This window comes from Canis aureus, chromosome 37 (genome assembly GCF_053574225.1).
Source record: "Canis aureus isolate CA01 chromosome 37, VMU_Caureus_v.1.0, whole genome shotgun sequence".
NCBI lineage: Eukaryota > Metazoa > Chordata > Mammalia > Carnivora > Canidae > Canis > Canis aureus.
Window position 1 is genome coordinate 25,209,110 of NC_135647.1, and position 14,662 is coordinate 25,223,771.

At 36.3% G+C, this 14,662-nt stretch overlaps 1 long non-coding RNA gene across 1 annotated transcript; it reads left to right on the forward strand.

Annotated features, from left to right (window-relative positions):
- The first annotated feature begins 829 nt into the window (after positions 1 to 829).
- On the forward strand, positions 830 to 13,196 carry LOC144306500 (uncharacterized). The gene is made up of 2 exons (XR_013373587.1): positions 830 to 1,692; positions 7,003 to 13,196. It is a non-coding gene; the product is annotated as an uncharacterized LOC144306500 (long non-coding RNA).
- The last annotated feature ends 1,466 nt before the right edge of the window (positions 13,197 to 14,662 follow it).

Consider the following 14,662-nt stretch of genomic DNA (forward strand, 5'->3'; position numbering starts at 1 on the left):
AAAAGAAAAAAAAGCCAGAAACACTTCTTTCTTCCTTCCCCCCCACAAAGGGGTTGGTTATATCATTTGTTTCTGGCCGCGGTGCCTGGAATGTACGATGGAAGAACTGTGTTTGGTATGTGAAAGACAAATCTTTACTTTGTCCTAGACTTCGCGCTGATTGTTCTCTATCTTGGACTATGTAAATTGGAGAATTCTATTCTTAGGGACTGACTACCAGTGGATTTTAAAATAATTTCGTTCTGGTAAATATTTAGGTTAAAAAGAAAGGGTAAGAATCTGAACACCATCAGATTTTTTTATTTATCTTTAACAAAATTCTTTATTTAACGGTTTTTGCCCATGTGTTTTGAACATTAGCCGACTGTAATTAAATTAATGGGGTTCATTAAATAAATGGGGTTTCTGGTAATCATTTTATTTCTCTTTTAGCATCTCCCCGTGTCTTTGGTTGAGAGCGAGTGATGTCCACTAGGGCAGGGGCAGCTCACAGGAGTTTGGGCCGTGACAGTTCTGCTCCCCTTTCTCCTTTTCTCACACCCGAGCCCCTCTCTGCCCCAACTCTCCCCTGTTCCCTGGCTGTGGCCACACATCGCTGCTGTTACTGAGGGGACATAAGCTCGTGGCTTCAGAAAGCTCAGGTGCCCACGAGCTGTTCCTTTCAGGCACGTTGTGTCTTCACAGCGGGGACATACATCGTTTGCAAACGTGTGTGAACATCCCTAATGCTGCTAAACAGTATACGTGACTTAAAAATGGGTAAGATCGTAAAATTTTACACTACGTGGTTTTTACAACCATTTTTCTTTTTAAAACTATTTACAGAGAAACGGAGAAGCCATAGGAGGAATGACTTCATGAAGGACAGAGATGGAAGTTGGAGGAATTAACGTTTACATGGTAGAGCCGGGAATGCTGCTATCGGGGTCCCTGTCGTCCACCCTACACCCCACGAACGCGGCTCCCTGTGTGCGGTCGAGGCAGGGCCTGGAGGTGGCAGGAGAGGCAGCTTGGCTGCTCTACTATTTTGCCCGCTGAGGCTCAAGAGGAGAGGATGAAGGCTTCTGGCTCGGTTTGGCAAGGTCCCGGTGACCTCCCAGCAGGCACGCCAAGGCTGCTGCGCCGAATGATGTGACTCTGAACCCAACTCTCCCTGCCCGGTGCCTGCCCAGGCCTCCAGACTGTTTGACCTCACACTTCTACTCAATTCCTCCCTGACCTCTGGAAGCCCAGTGAAAACCACAGCAGCAGGGAGGTTGGAAGGAGAAGCTTCTCCACATGTCAGAGGCTAATTCTACTCTTCTCTTTTTTCTTCTTTCATTCGTCTGAGTCCTTTTAGGCACTGCCCTTACCTGCAACACTAAACCCATGGAGCTCTCCTAAGCCTTGAGAGACACAGAAAGAAGCCACAAGCAGGTACTACATGTGGTTCCGCTCCTGGGAGGGCCTGAAGGTGCACCCTCGGGGAAGAGCCTTGACTGTGTGCAGGGGCTCAGCTGGCTGCCTGGCTCCAACACAGCGAGAACCCACGGCTGGGGCGGGGGTCATGCATCAGGTATAAGTGATAATGACTTTCAGTTAGGCCTAGGAATGGAGCAATCCTCAGGAATCCAGAACCCTCATGGCTGGCAGCATTCTAAGTAAACAGCAGCAACACCTAGTTGTGTGGGTGGCAATTAATCAAGGCAGTCGGTGAGTTGTACTTGCTGAATCTCCTCTGCTCCTTTGTTCCTAGTCCCCACCCATTGGCATGGTTTCCTTGGGGAATTTTTTTCTTCCTGGAGCTTCGGTCATGTACACACACATACAGTAGGTCAAATGGCAACAAGTTGACTTCAGGTTATGCATCCATCTCCCGGACGGTTCGGGACATGGGATCCAATGCCCTGAGTCCTAAACCAGGCTTGACCATTTAGTGGCCCTGTGAGCTTCAGCATTTAACTTCTGTTTCTTGACTGGAAACATTCACAAAATGTGAATGAAAATGGTGTCTATTTTACCTATTTAAATGTGAGCTGCAATCACGTTGTCTTTTAGACAGAGTGCATCACTCTGCGCCTGGCGCAGCCTGGTTCGAGGACTGTCAGCCTCTCTTTGCCTTCTTCCATCCATTGTTGATGTAAGCTCCCGAAGGCCGGGTCCTGTGGTCTACTTCCTTTGCTCACAGCTCTTCTAATTGAAATTTGCGTGAAGTGCATCCCTGGTATGCCCCTGTTTGATTAATTAATATATCTACTGTTTAGTGAATCCTTATATACATCAGGGAATGCGCTGGATCAATTGCACATATTTCCCCACCTGTGAGCTGCCCTATGAGCTAATGTTAGCAGATGAGGAAACCGAATATGGGTGAGTTTATTTGCCCAAGGATCTTAAAGCTGGATTGTAGGAAAGTCTGGGCTTTTTTCTTCCCATTATTTTTGGTTGCCCTTGTGATACTATACAGAAATTACCAAAAAGCATTTGGCTTTTGATCTAAAACCATGGCCTTGAGCACTCCAGAGAAGTGGATGGGATGCCGGGAGAGGATCACCGGAACAAAACCTGCAGAGCAGAGTCTAACTTCTCTGCGTCCTTGTAAGTTATCAGTCTCGTCTGTCTGTGTGGTTTTTGAACCATACCCCTGGAACATTTGGGCTGCACAGATATGTTTCAGTGGTTCTAAATATTCTTTTCCAATTTAATTTTGAAAAGTGCATTTTTAAATAGTTTCAAAGCCATAGAAAAGAGCACGTGTCCTCAAATGCATCATCCATTTGATAATGCAATGGTTTGGGCTACTAGTACACTTTTTCTCTTAAAAGATTTTAAGGGATCCCTGGGTGGCACAGCGGTTTGGCGCCTGCCTTTGGCCCAGGGCGCGATCCTGGAGACCTGGGATCGAATCCCACATCAGGCTCCCGGTGCATGGGAGCCTTTTCCCTCTGCCTGTGTCTCTGCCTCTCTCTCTCTCTCTCTGTGACTATCATAAATAAATAAAAATTAAAAAAAAAAAAAACCTTAAAAAAAAAAGGATTTTAAAATTTTTCTTTCTCCTAATACCTGTATTTAAATTTTAACTTGTTATTTATAAACCTGTGATTAATAAATATAATCCTGCATTGATCTTGCTTTTAGCAGAGGCCTGCAGATGCCCAGGTCCCATAAGGTCACACAGGCAGCTCACCTGCATGGCCCAAAGGCATCCCCTCAATTAAAAGCCAAGGAACTCCCAGAGCGTCTGCTGGGGCAGGCATACATCAATGCATAATCATTTCCCAATAATAACTAAACCAAACACAGCTCATATTCCTAATATCTTGCTATAGGTTCTTTTAAGCAGAGGTTGGGATTTTTTGGTCTATGATATATATGATGGAATTATTATAAATTTGAGATTGGCATATTTCCATTTCAATATTTATGGTTAGTAATTTTTCATCATTTTTATTTTTAGTTATTTTTGATTTTTTCCCTTAAGGTTATAGATTATTAATTAAAAACCAAAAACATTTTTTTAATTGAAAATAAATGTGAAAGATTGAACAGATTCAAGACCCATAATAAATCATTTACACAGCACTAACTGATGGTTCAGTTGTTTCTACCCTCCAACGGCAGGACATAAAAGTAATGTGATGAGAAATAAGGAAGTGTTACAACTTATTTTTCACAAAAGTTCACCTTGCAAGATGATCAAATTGTCCAAGTCCTCGCGATTTTATGAAATTTTGGAAAATAGCTTTATGAGTTCTGCCAATAAGAAACATCACTTGTAACTCGGGTCAAGAGAAAAATGCTATGTAGAAATGAGGCTCTGAGGTTTTTTTTTTTTTTTCAGCAAAAACTGAATAGCTCAAAGTCATAAAATATGTATATAGGCAGAAAACTTAGATCCAAAGTGAACATACATTTAGAATGTCATTCAAAGCTAAGTTTCCATCTTCCTTATGAAGGAAAGTGGGATCCATGAGGCCAAAGCTAATCAGATGTCATGCCACTGACATGGTGTTAGGTCCATTAGATGAGTAGATGGCCATAAAAATGCCACTAATGGTGTTGCCATACGCCTCGCTAGCAACGCTATGAGGCTGGTCGTTTTTGTTGACATTTCCTTTCTGCTTAATTCTACATCGATGACATATCATTTCTATCTTCAGATCAAGGGCAAATTCACTCACTTCTCACCCTACACAAAGGCACCACTGCCCTATTTTTAATTCACCCTACACTGAGAAGCCTGAGCATTAGCATGCAACCACCCTGATCAACGTCCTTCAGTGGCCCCACGCTGTACCTGAAACACAATCCAAACCTGCTTTCTCCTGGCCCTTGACACCTGGCGTGTTCTGGCTCCTGTCCTCTGCCTCGTCCTATATCAAGCTGCATTCCCTGCTGCTCCCATCTCCAGAACACACCTGGTTCTTTCTTTGCTTGGGATCCGTGCTTGCTGCGCCCTGTGCCTGGAGCTCTCTCCTCTGCACCACCAGGTAACTGGCTTCTTTTCCTGCTTCAGCTGCAACCTGAACATCATCCTACTCAGAGAGAGACCCTCCACGGGTATTGTAAGAAATCACCACCCCTGGCTTCCTTCCAGCATATTGTTCATTCTTTCTTGATGTGTTTATAACCTGCACTGGCTTATTTGCTTGCTTCTTTCTTGCCCGACTCTTCCCAACAGACTGTAAACTTTATAAGGGCTGAAACAAGTTCTCATTTGTCATTGCATCCCTAGCACCAGGACTCTTAGCACTTGCTATGTAAGAAATACAATTTTCATCACAACACAGATCATATATTTTTTTTATCACATGTGATTCACTGTGACATTTCCCATTCTGTTTTATTGTATTTCATGTTCTTAGAAAGCTACCTATTGCCTAACAAATTCCATCTACTAGAGGGTCCCAATGTGTCATTTAAAAACATTATGATAATGTAAATTATAGAAAAAAATATTCCTGACTCATTTGGATGATGAGATTATGTAAAATCTCTATGGTTCAGTTGGATAAAACTACAGATTTGGTAAACTTTCAATTAGTTCTCAAAATAGTGAGGACTCAGAAAATAAACTTTTAATTTTTGTATAATGTTCTCATGCAATGAATAAAAGGAATTTTAATTATTTTGTAAAAAAAAAAACAAAAGGGGAATTTTACATGTATTAATTTTCATGTTCTAGTTTTCATGTGGGAGTTAGAATTTTTCATGCATCTAATGAATCACATACATCTATAATAACATGACATGACAACTAAATCAACGATGCAAAAGAAACATAAGAACATTATCACAGCATGCTAAGTCACACTCTTTAAAAAAAAAAAAACTTTATAATAGTCTTGGGGCATTGTTCCCTATCTGTACATACAAGGCTTTCTCACTGTTTATTTCAGCTGCATAGCATTCCACTGTATGATTATATCCTCATTTATTTAATCAATCTTACACTGTATACTTAGGTTGTCTCCAAGTGTTTGCTACAAGAACAATGATGCAATGAGTAATAACCTTGTACAAACATCAAGTAGCACAGGTCTAAGTATTTCTATAAGGTAAATTCTCAGAATCATTTCTAACCATTGTTAGGTCAAAGGGTAGGTGCATTTCTAATTTTGATAGATGTCGCCAAGTGCTCACCATTGAGATACACTAGTCTACACTCCCACTTGCAACGTGTCAGCAGACATGTTTCCTATACCTACATCCATACTGACAGGGAAATTCACCAAGATTTTAGACATTTGCCAATCTGATAGGTGAAAAATGGCATGTCAGTGTAATTTTAATTTGCATTTTTCTAATAATAAACGAGATTGAGCATCTTCAATACCTTAAAAATAATTTTTAGTTTTGTAGTTCATTTTCCATTGTTTGCTTAGAAACTTTGCTTATTTTTCTTATTGCACTATTGTTTTTTTCTTATTGATTTGTTTTATATACATATAAATCAGGGGAATTAATCTCTTGTTTATGTTAAGAGTTACAAATATATTTTATCATTTTGTTGTTTACCTTTTAGCTTTTATTCTGATGGATTTTTTCCATGAAAACATTGTTTATTTTTCTGTACTTAAATTTATCAATTTTATTGTTCTGACTTCAGGATCTTATTTATGTTTGAAAGAGCTTCTAAAAGTTTTAACAATATAATTCTCTTATGATTTCTTCTATTTTTAAAAGTTTCTTGTTTTCCATTTCAAATATTTGATCCATCTGGAATTTGTCCTGATACCTAGTTTGAATCCAAGTGCATATTATTTTCTAGTTTAGCTATACCATTTTAAAAACAATATATTTGCTGAGTATTACATTGTTCCAGAGATTACACGAGCCTATTTCTTGGTGCTATATCATCCTGGGCATTAATTTATCAGCCTATTAGTATATCAGTACCTCATTGTTTTAATTATAGTTATGTTTTCATAGCTTAGAGATTTGATTTTTCATAGCTTGTAGGTAAGATTTTTTCAAGTTCTTAGGGTAATCTCATAGCATCACTCCTTTTTTATCAAAATTTCTCAGGGAATAGCATATTTAATTTTCCATATGAATTTAAAAATCCCGTATCGTGGTTTCTCTAAACTTTCACTCAAACTATTTTTCTATTTTATTGGGATTGCATTGCATTTATAGATTAATTTAGAAATATTGTCAGTTTTTAAAAATGACACTGAGTCTTCTTATTTAAGAATATAGTATGATGGGATGCTTGGGGGTCTCAGTGGTTGAGTGCCTTTCAGCTCAGGGCTGATCCCAGGGTCCTGGGATCGAGTCCCACGTCGGGCTCCCTGCAGGGAGCCTGCTTCTCCCTCTGCCTGTGTCTCTGCCTCTCTCTCTGTGTCTCTCATGAATAAATAAATAAATAAATAATATTAAAGAAGAATATAGTATGACAATATTTCTCAAATCTCAGAGATAGACACCAATAGGTTTTACAATTATTTTTATATAGATCTCATATAGTTCTTAAAAATTACTTTGAGGCAATTTATACATTTTTTTGTACTTTAAAAACAGGGTCTTCCTCATGATTAGTAAGGAGATTGAACCAGTAATCAAAAATCTCCCAAGAAATAAAAGACCTGGATCTATGGCATCACTGCTGAATTCTACCAAACATTTAAAGAAGGCTTAATACCAGTTCTTTCTCAGACTCTTCCATAAGATTGAAGAGCACTTCCTTTATTTATTCTATGAGGCCAGAACTACCCTTGCTACCAAAGCCAGTCAAAATACTACAAGAAAATTACAGACCAATATCCCTGAGTAATATTGATGCAAAATTCTCAATAAAACACCAGCAAACTAAATTCAGCAGTACATTAAGAAGATTATACACCATTACAAAGTATGATTTATTCTTGGAATGCAAGAGTGGTTTAACATATGAAGAAAAATGAATGTAATGCATTATAAAACAGAACAGAGGAGGAGGAGAGAAAAAGAGAAAAGCACATGATCATGTCAACTGATGAAAAAGAAGTGACAAAACTTAACTCCATTGCATGATGAAAACCACTAAATAAACTAGGAATAGAAGGAAATTTTCTCAACATAATAAAATCCATGGAAAACCCCACAGCTAACATCATATTCAATGATGAAAGACTGAAACCTTCTCCACTAAGATCAGGAAGGGATGCCTGATTTGGCTATTCTGATTTAACATGAAATTCTAGCCAGAAAAATGAGTGAAGATAAAGAAATACAAGGCATCCAAATTAGAAAGGAAGAAGTAAAATGATCTCAGTTTGTAGATGACGTGATCTTAAATGTAAGCAACCCTCAAACACAAACACACACAAAACTGTGAGAGCTAATAAACAAATTCAGTTGAAGTTGCCAGATACAAAACCAACACACACATAAATCAGTTTCATTTCTATACACTAAAAATTAAAAATCCCAAAAGAAAATATTAAAAAATTCTATTTATAGTAGCATCAATTTTTATACTTAGGAATAAATGTAACCAAAAAAAATTAAAAAAAGGAATAAATGTAACCAAGAATAAAAGACTTGTACAGTGAAAACTACAAAATTTTGCTTAAAAAAATAAAGAAGATATACAAATGGAAAGATATCTTGTGTTCATCTATTTTAGATTTAATATTGTTTAAATGAATAATACACTCAAGAACTTTACAGATTCAATGCAATCCTTATAAAAATTCCAATGACACTTTTGCAGAAATAGAATTCATTCCATTCCAAATTCATATGGAAAATTTCAGTGGCTCCTGAATAGCCAAAACAATTTTGAAAAACAAGAACAAGGTTGGGAAACTCACTCTTCCTGATTTTAAAACTTACTAAAAAGTGAATCAAAACAGCATTGTACTGGGACAGAACGTACATATGTACAATGGATTAGAATAGAGAGCCCAGAAATAACATGTGGTCAGTTGATTTTCAGCAAGCATAATAAGGGCATTCATTGAGGGAAAGGACTAATTTTTTCAACAGATAGTGTAGAAAAACTGGTTGTTCACATGCAAAAGAATGAAATGACCCTTACCTTGTGCCATATACAAAAATTAAGTCGTAACGGAGCAAAGACCAAATTTAAAGGCTAAAACTATAAACATCACAGAATAAAACATAGGGGATTTGACAATGATATTTTGAATGTGTCACCAAAACAACAAGCAACAAAGAAAAAAATAGATAAGTTGCACTTTTAAATCAAATCAAAATGCATGCATCAAAGGATATTATCAAGAGAGTGAAAGACAACAAAAGGGAATGGGAGAAAATATTTGTAATATATCTGATAAGGGATTACTATCCAGAATATGTGAAGAACTCCTGCAACTCAATAAAAACAAATAACTCAATTAGAAAATAGGCAAGAACTTAGACATTTCTCTAAAAATGCGCAAATGGCTGATAAGCACATGAAATAATGCTCCATATCACTAATCATTAGGGGAATACAAATCTAAGTGAGATACTATTTCACACCCACTAGGATAGCAATTATCAAAACAAAAATATAAAATTACAAGTTGGCAACGTTATGAAGAAATTGCAACCTTTGGACATTGTTGATGTGGATGTGAAATGGTACAGCTGCTGCAGAAAACAGTTTGATGGCTCCTCAAAAAATTAAAAATAGAATTATCATGTGATCCAGCAATTCCATTTCTAGCTATATATCCAAAAAAATTGAAAACAGGCACCGAGACAATTGTGCAATGATGTTCATAGCAGTTTATTCACAGAATCCAAAATGTGAGAAAACCCAAATATCCATCAGTAGATGAATGGATAAACAAACAAACTATATATATATATATATATATATATATATATATATATTCTTTGGAATATTATTCAGTTTAAAAAGGAAGAAAAAACTGATGCATGCTACTAAATGGGTGAACTTTGAAAATGCTAAGTGAAATAAACCAGACAAAAAGGACAAGTTATCTTATGGTACCACTTATATGAGGCACCCAGATTATATGGGCAAATCTGTAGAGACATAAAGTAGAATGGGGGTTACCGAGGAATAGGACAAGGGTGGAATGGGGTGATCATTGTTGAGTAGGCACAGAGTTTCTGTTTGGGATGTTGAAAAAGTTCTATAGAAAGATAATGGTGATGTTTGCACACATTGTGAATAAGCTTTATGCCGCGGAGTTACACACTTAAAAATTATTAAAATGGTAAATTTTATGTTACTCATGTTAAGCCACAACAAAACAAAAAGTCAAAAATAGGGTCTTTGATTGTAATTTCTAACTGTTGTTTTTTGGTTTTGGGTGTTTGTTGTTTTTGTTTTCTGTGTTTTTGTATACATGAAGGCTATTGACTTTTACACATGAATTGTTGACCCAACCATTATTATGAATTTTGGGGAGTGAGAGGCAGTGTTGGTAACAGTTTCTTTTATTTTTTTTTCAATTGCAATAAAATATGTATCAGACAAAATTTACCGTTTTAACCATTCTTGGGTGCACAGTTTAGTGGCATTCATAGAGTTGTGCAACAATCACCACGATCCATCTCTAGGATTCATCTTCCAAAACTGAAAATCTGTACCCATTTACCAATCAATAACTGCCCATTATTTTTTTTCCCAGGCCCTGGGAAATCACAATTCTACTTTCTGACTCTAGGAATTTGACTATTCTAGGAACCTCCTATAAATAGAATCATACCTTTTTGTGTCTGGCTTAGTTCACTGAGCATAATATCCTTAACATTGATCCATATTGTAGCAAGGACCAGAATTTATTCCTTTTTAAGGCCAAATAATAGTTTATCCTGTGCAGTTACTACATTTTGTTTATCCGTTCATTCATCGATGGAAACTTGGGTTGCTTCTACCTTTTGGCTATTGTGAATAATGCCAATAAATATAAATATGAATGTGCAAACAGCTGTGTGAGTTATCACTTTCGATTCCTTTGAGCATATGCCCATAGTGAAATTGCAGGATAATATAGTAATGATATTTTAATTTTTTAAAGGAATCATCATGCCATTTGTTATTCATATTTCACTCTTTCATATTCTCACTAGTAGTACTAGTAGTTCTGTTTTACCCATATATATAAATATATGATCTTCAAATAATAACATTACCTGTCCTCATCCAATTTTTGTGCATCTAATATCTTTATTTTTCTAATATCAATAAGGCATAGCTTTCTATTATAAAATTTATATAACATGAGATAGACAGTTATCGTCAGGATTTAATGAAAATTAATCAGGTTAATTGGTTGTCAAAGGCAAGATTCTAAACCAAATATTTCAGAACACAATAAATCATTACTTTTAAAAGATAAAGAATCTCCATTAGCCAAAATATTATCATAACTTGGCTATAAGACCTTTATATTTTACTGATCTAACTAATAAGCTGACATAATTCAGTATGCTTTTATAATTTATTACTATTGTGAATTCTTCCCTTTTGAGTCAATGTACAACATAAAATAAACACTAAACTCTGAGTAAATTTGGCAGAGGTAAATTGGAAGTATTTGAGATTTCTGAAAAATATATTATGTAACATATTAAACTATTACTAAGTATTATGGATTAAACTCTGTTCCCTCAAAATTTACATGTTGAAATTCATATACCCTAACCCAAAATGTGACTATATTTATTTAGGAGGTAAGTAAGGCTAAACGTGTTCCCAAGGGTGAGCCTTAATCCTATAGAACTGAGGTCCTTATAAGAAAATGAGAGAGACCAGAGAACTTTCTATCTTCCCTCTGGTACAGAGAAAAGACCATGTGAGCACAGAGCAGCAAGGTGGCCATCTCCAAGTCAAGGAGAGAAACCTCACCAGACACCAGCCATGCTGGCACCTTGATTGTAGACTTCTCACCTCCAGTACTGTGAGAAAATAAATATCTGTTGTTTAAGCTACCCAGTCTGTGCTATTTTGCTATGGAGTCTGATGCCCTCCATATATGTGAATGTATGCACACATTGCTTTTTTCTGTTAATTACCTGAGGAATCTGATCATTGATTCCTTCTCAGCTGAACATTTGCTATTGAGAATATGCCAGCAGTTGTGATCTGTTTCTACTTATTCAACCTGACACATTGATTACTTTGATTTACAGACAAGGTTGATCAAAAGATATCCTGGAATTCAAAGACTAGCTGTTAAATTTTTTAAAAAAATCAATCACAACTAAATTATCTGTATGTATCACAAGTTTCTCAGGTGTGTGTAACCAAAATAAATACGGAAATAATCTAAAAGCTAGAACTATAAAATATCCATATGCCCACATTTCAAATTCTATGGTCACCAAAAGAATCTTCGTTATCATTTATTTACCTTTTAAGTATTTTTTAACTTTGGATTTTAAAGTAAAGTTGTATTAATTAAACATAATATTCATTGATTCTCTGATAAAATATACAAGGACCTGAGAACACTTAAATAGTCTCCTGGCTTTCTTTTCCCTCTACATTTCCAGATATTTAAGTTACATTATAATTACTTTTATTCTATGAAGATCACAATATTTACGTTATCTTATGTAACTATACTTCTCTCAGTTTTTAACCTTATTATTTCTCATTTCTTGATCACTTATCACCAAACTTGCCATTACATTTTAAACCTTGACAGAGGGATCCCTGGGTGGCGCTGCGGTTTAGCGCCTGCCTTTGGCCCAGGGCGCGATCCTGGAGACCCGGGATCGAATCCCACGTCGGGCTCCCGGTGCATGGAGCCTGCTTCTCCCTCTGCCTGTGTCTCTGCCTCTCTCTCTCTCTCTCTCTCTGTGACTATCATAAATAAATAAAAATTTAAAAAATAAAAAAATAAAAAAAATAAATAAACCTTGACAGAGTTCATTAAAACAATGAGATATCACTACACACTTAGAATATCCAAAATCTGGGACTCTTGACAAACCAGATGTGGTGAGGACATGGAGCAACAGAAACTCTCATTCTTTGCTGATGGGAATGTGAAGTGGAGCCACTTTGGAAGACAGTTTAGTGGTTTCTTACAATACTGCTCCTCCCTGCAATCCAGCAATCACACTCTTTGGTATTTACCCAAAGGAGTTGAAAATTTATGTCTACGCCAAAACCTGCACACAGATATTTGTGACAGCGTCATTCATAATTGCTAACTCAGTAGCAACCAAGACGGTCTTCAGGAGGTGAGTGGATAAGTAAACTGGCACGTTGCAGACAGTGGAATATTATCCAGCACTAAAATGAAATGAGTTACCAAGCCATGAAAAGACGCAAAGGAAACTTCAATGCACACTACTAAGTGAAAGGAGCCAATCTGAGAGTACTACATACTGCATGATTCCACCCACTACATGACGTTCTAGGAAAGGCAAAACTATGGAGACAGTAAGAAGATCAATGGTTCCCAGAGGGTGGGAGGGGAGAAGAATAAACAGAGCATAAAGGATTTTTAGGGCAATGAAAACAATCTATATGAGATTATAGTGGTGGCTACATGTCTAAACACATTGAATGCACAACATTAAGGATAAAACTGTAGGTAAATATGGATTTTGGGTGATTGAGTGTGTCTATGTAGGTTCATCCTTGGTAAAAATGTACCTTTCTGGTTAGTGATGCTGATAATGCGGGAGGCTGTGCATGGGGGTGCAGGCAGGATATATATGGGAAGTCTCTGTGTCTTTTCTTAATTTTATTGTAAACCTAAAACGACCATAAAAAATTAAAGTTTTTACAAATCTGGCAGAGTTGATTTGATCCTATTAAATAGATATGATCATCCCTATACTTATATGTGCGTTCCTTCACTTTGCCCTCCCGTGCTCCTTAGTTCTTTATTTTGATTCACCTCTTAGTAGAATAAATATAATTGTCAAGTAATTTTCCAAAAATCCTTCATGGTTATTATATTCTTAAATTCTTAGATAGTGAATTAACAATTTGACAGGGTAGGAAATTGTTAAGTCACGCTTTTCCTCCTTCAGAATTCTAGAGCATTTTTTACTTTATCTTAAAACATTGTGTGCTCCTCTAGAGAAGTTTAAGGTTCACCCTTGCAAGTGACTTGCTTTTTGCCTGGATGTCTACAGCATTTGCTCATTATCCTTAAGGCTCAGCAACTTTATCAAGGTATGACTCAATGTTAATAATTCTGTATCGATTTTTTCCTGGTACAAAGTGTGCCTGCAGTTTCACGTCTTGTTTTTATTTTAGAAATGTTTCATTCTATTATATCTGAGTCCTTTCACTTTTTTGTTTATTCACTTCACTTCTTAAGGAACACCAACTCTACTTAATTTAATTATTTTTTATCTTGTTTTAGATATTTTTCACTTTATGTTTATTCACGATCTCTTTGCATTTAACTTTGCTGATTTTCCCACATTGTTGACTGTGTTCAGTGATATATATCCTAATGTTTTTCTAAATTACAATTCTTCCACATAAGAGTCATATTGTTGCCATTGGTTGCTTTTCTGAGTTCTTCAGTCTCATTTTATATCTCCTGAATTTCTTTTTTTTTAAGTATTTCCCAATAGGGAGTGCCTGGCTGACTCAGTCAGTAGAGCATGTGACTCTGGATCTTGAGGTTATGAGTTTGAGCTGCATGTTGGGCTTACAGCTTATTTATACATTAAAAAAAAAAAAAAAAGGTATTTCCCAACTAACTACCAAAAGAATCTATTCACTTTTCAATATGAGAATACAGAGAAAAATTTCCCTAAAATTTTATTTTATTACCTTTATGATTTTTCTTTTTAAGTATATTCTTCTTTGCCCTTTCCCTATAATTTTCCTTTATTTATACTTAAAAATTTTGACATTTATATAGTCCATTTCATATCCTTTATGCTATTACTCATATTTTTATTGGGATGGTTTTATCTGTATCTATTGTTTGTTCAAAAACAAGATGGAGAGGCACAGAGTGTTAGCTAATACAGTCAATAGCTTCCAATCAGTTCTATGGTCACTAAATACTTTTTCCACAAAATCTACCAGTCATGGGATATAGTTCTTTTCTTATTTTGGAGGCTTCACTCCCAAGTAGCTGGTGGGCAACAATTCCCAGAGCTGCCTCATAGCTCAAAAGTTATAAAATGTAACATTGATTTCTCTCTGTTCTCATGACTCTGATCAACAATTTCTTATTTCCAGCTATTTATCCAGGATAAGAAGCCCACTTTGTAGAAAATACATAAGAATTTC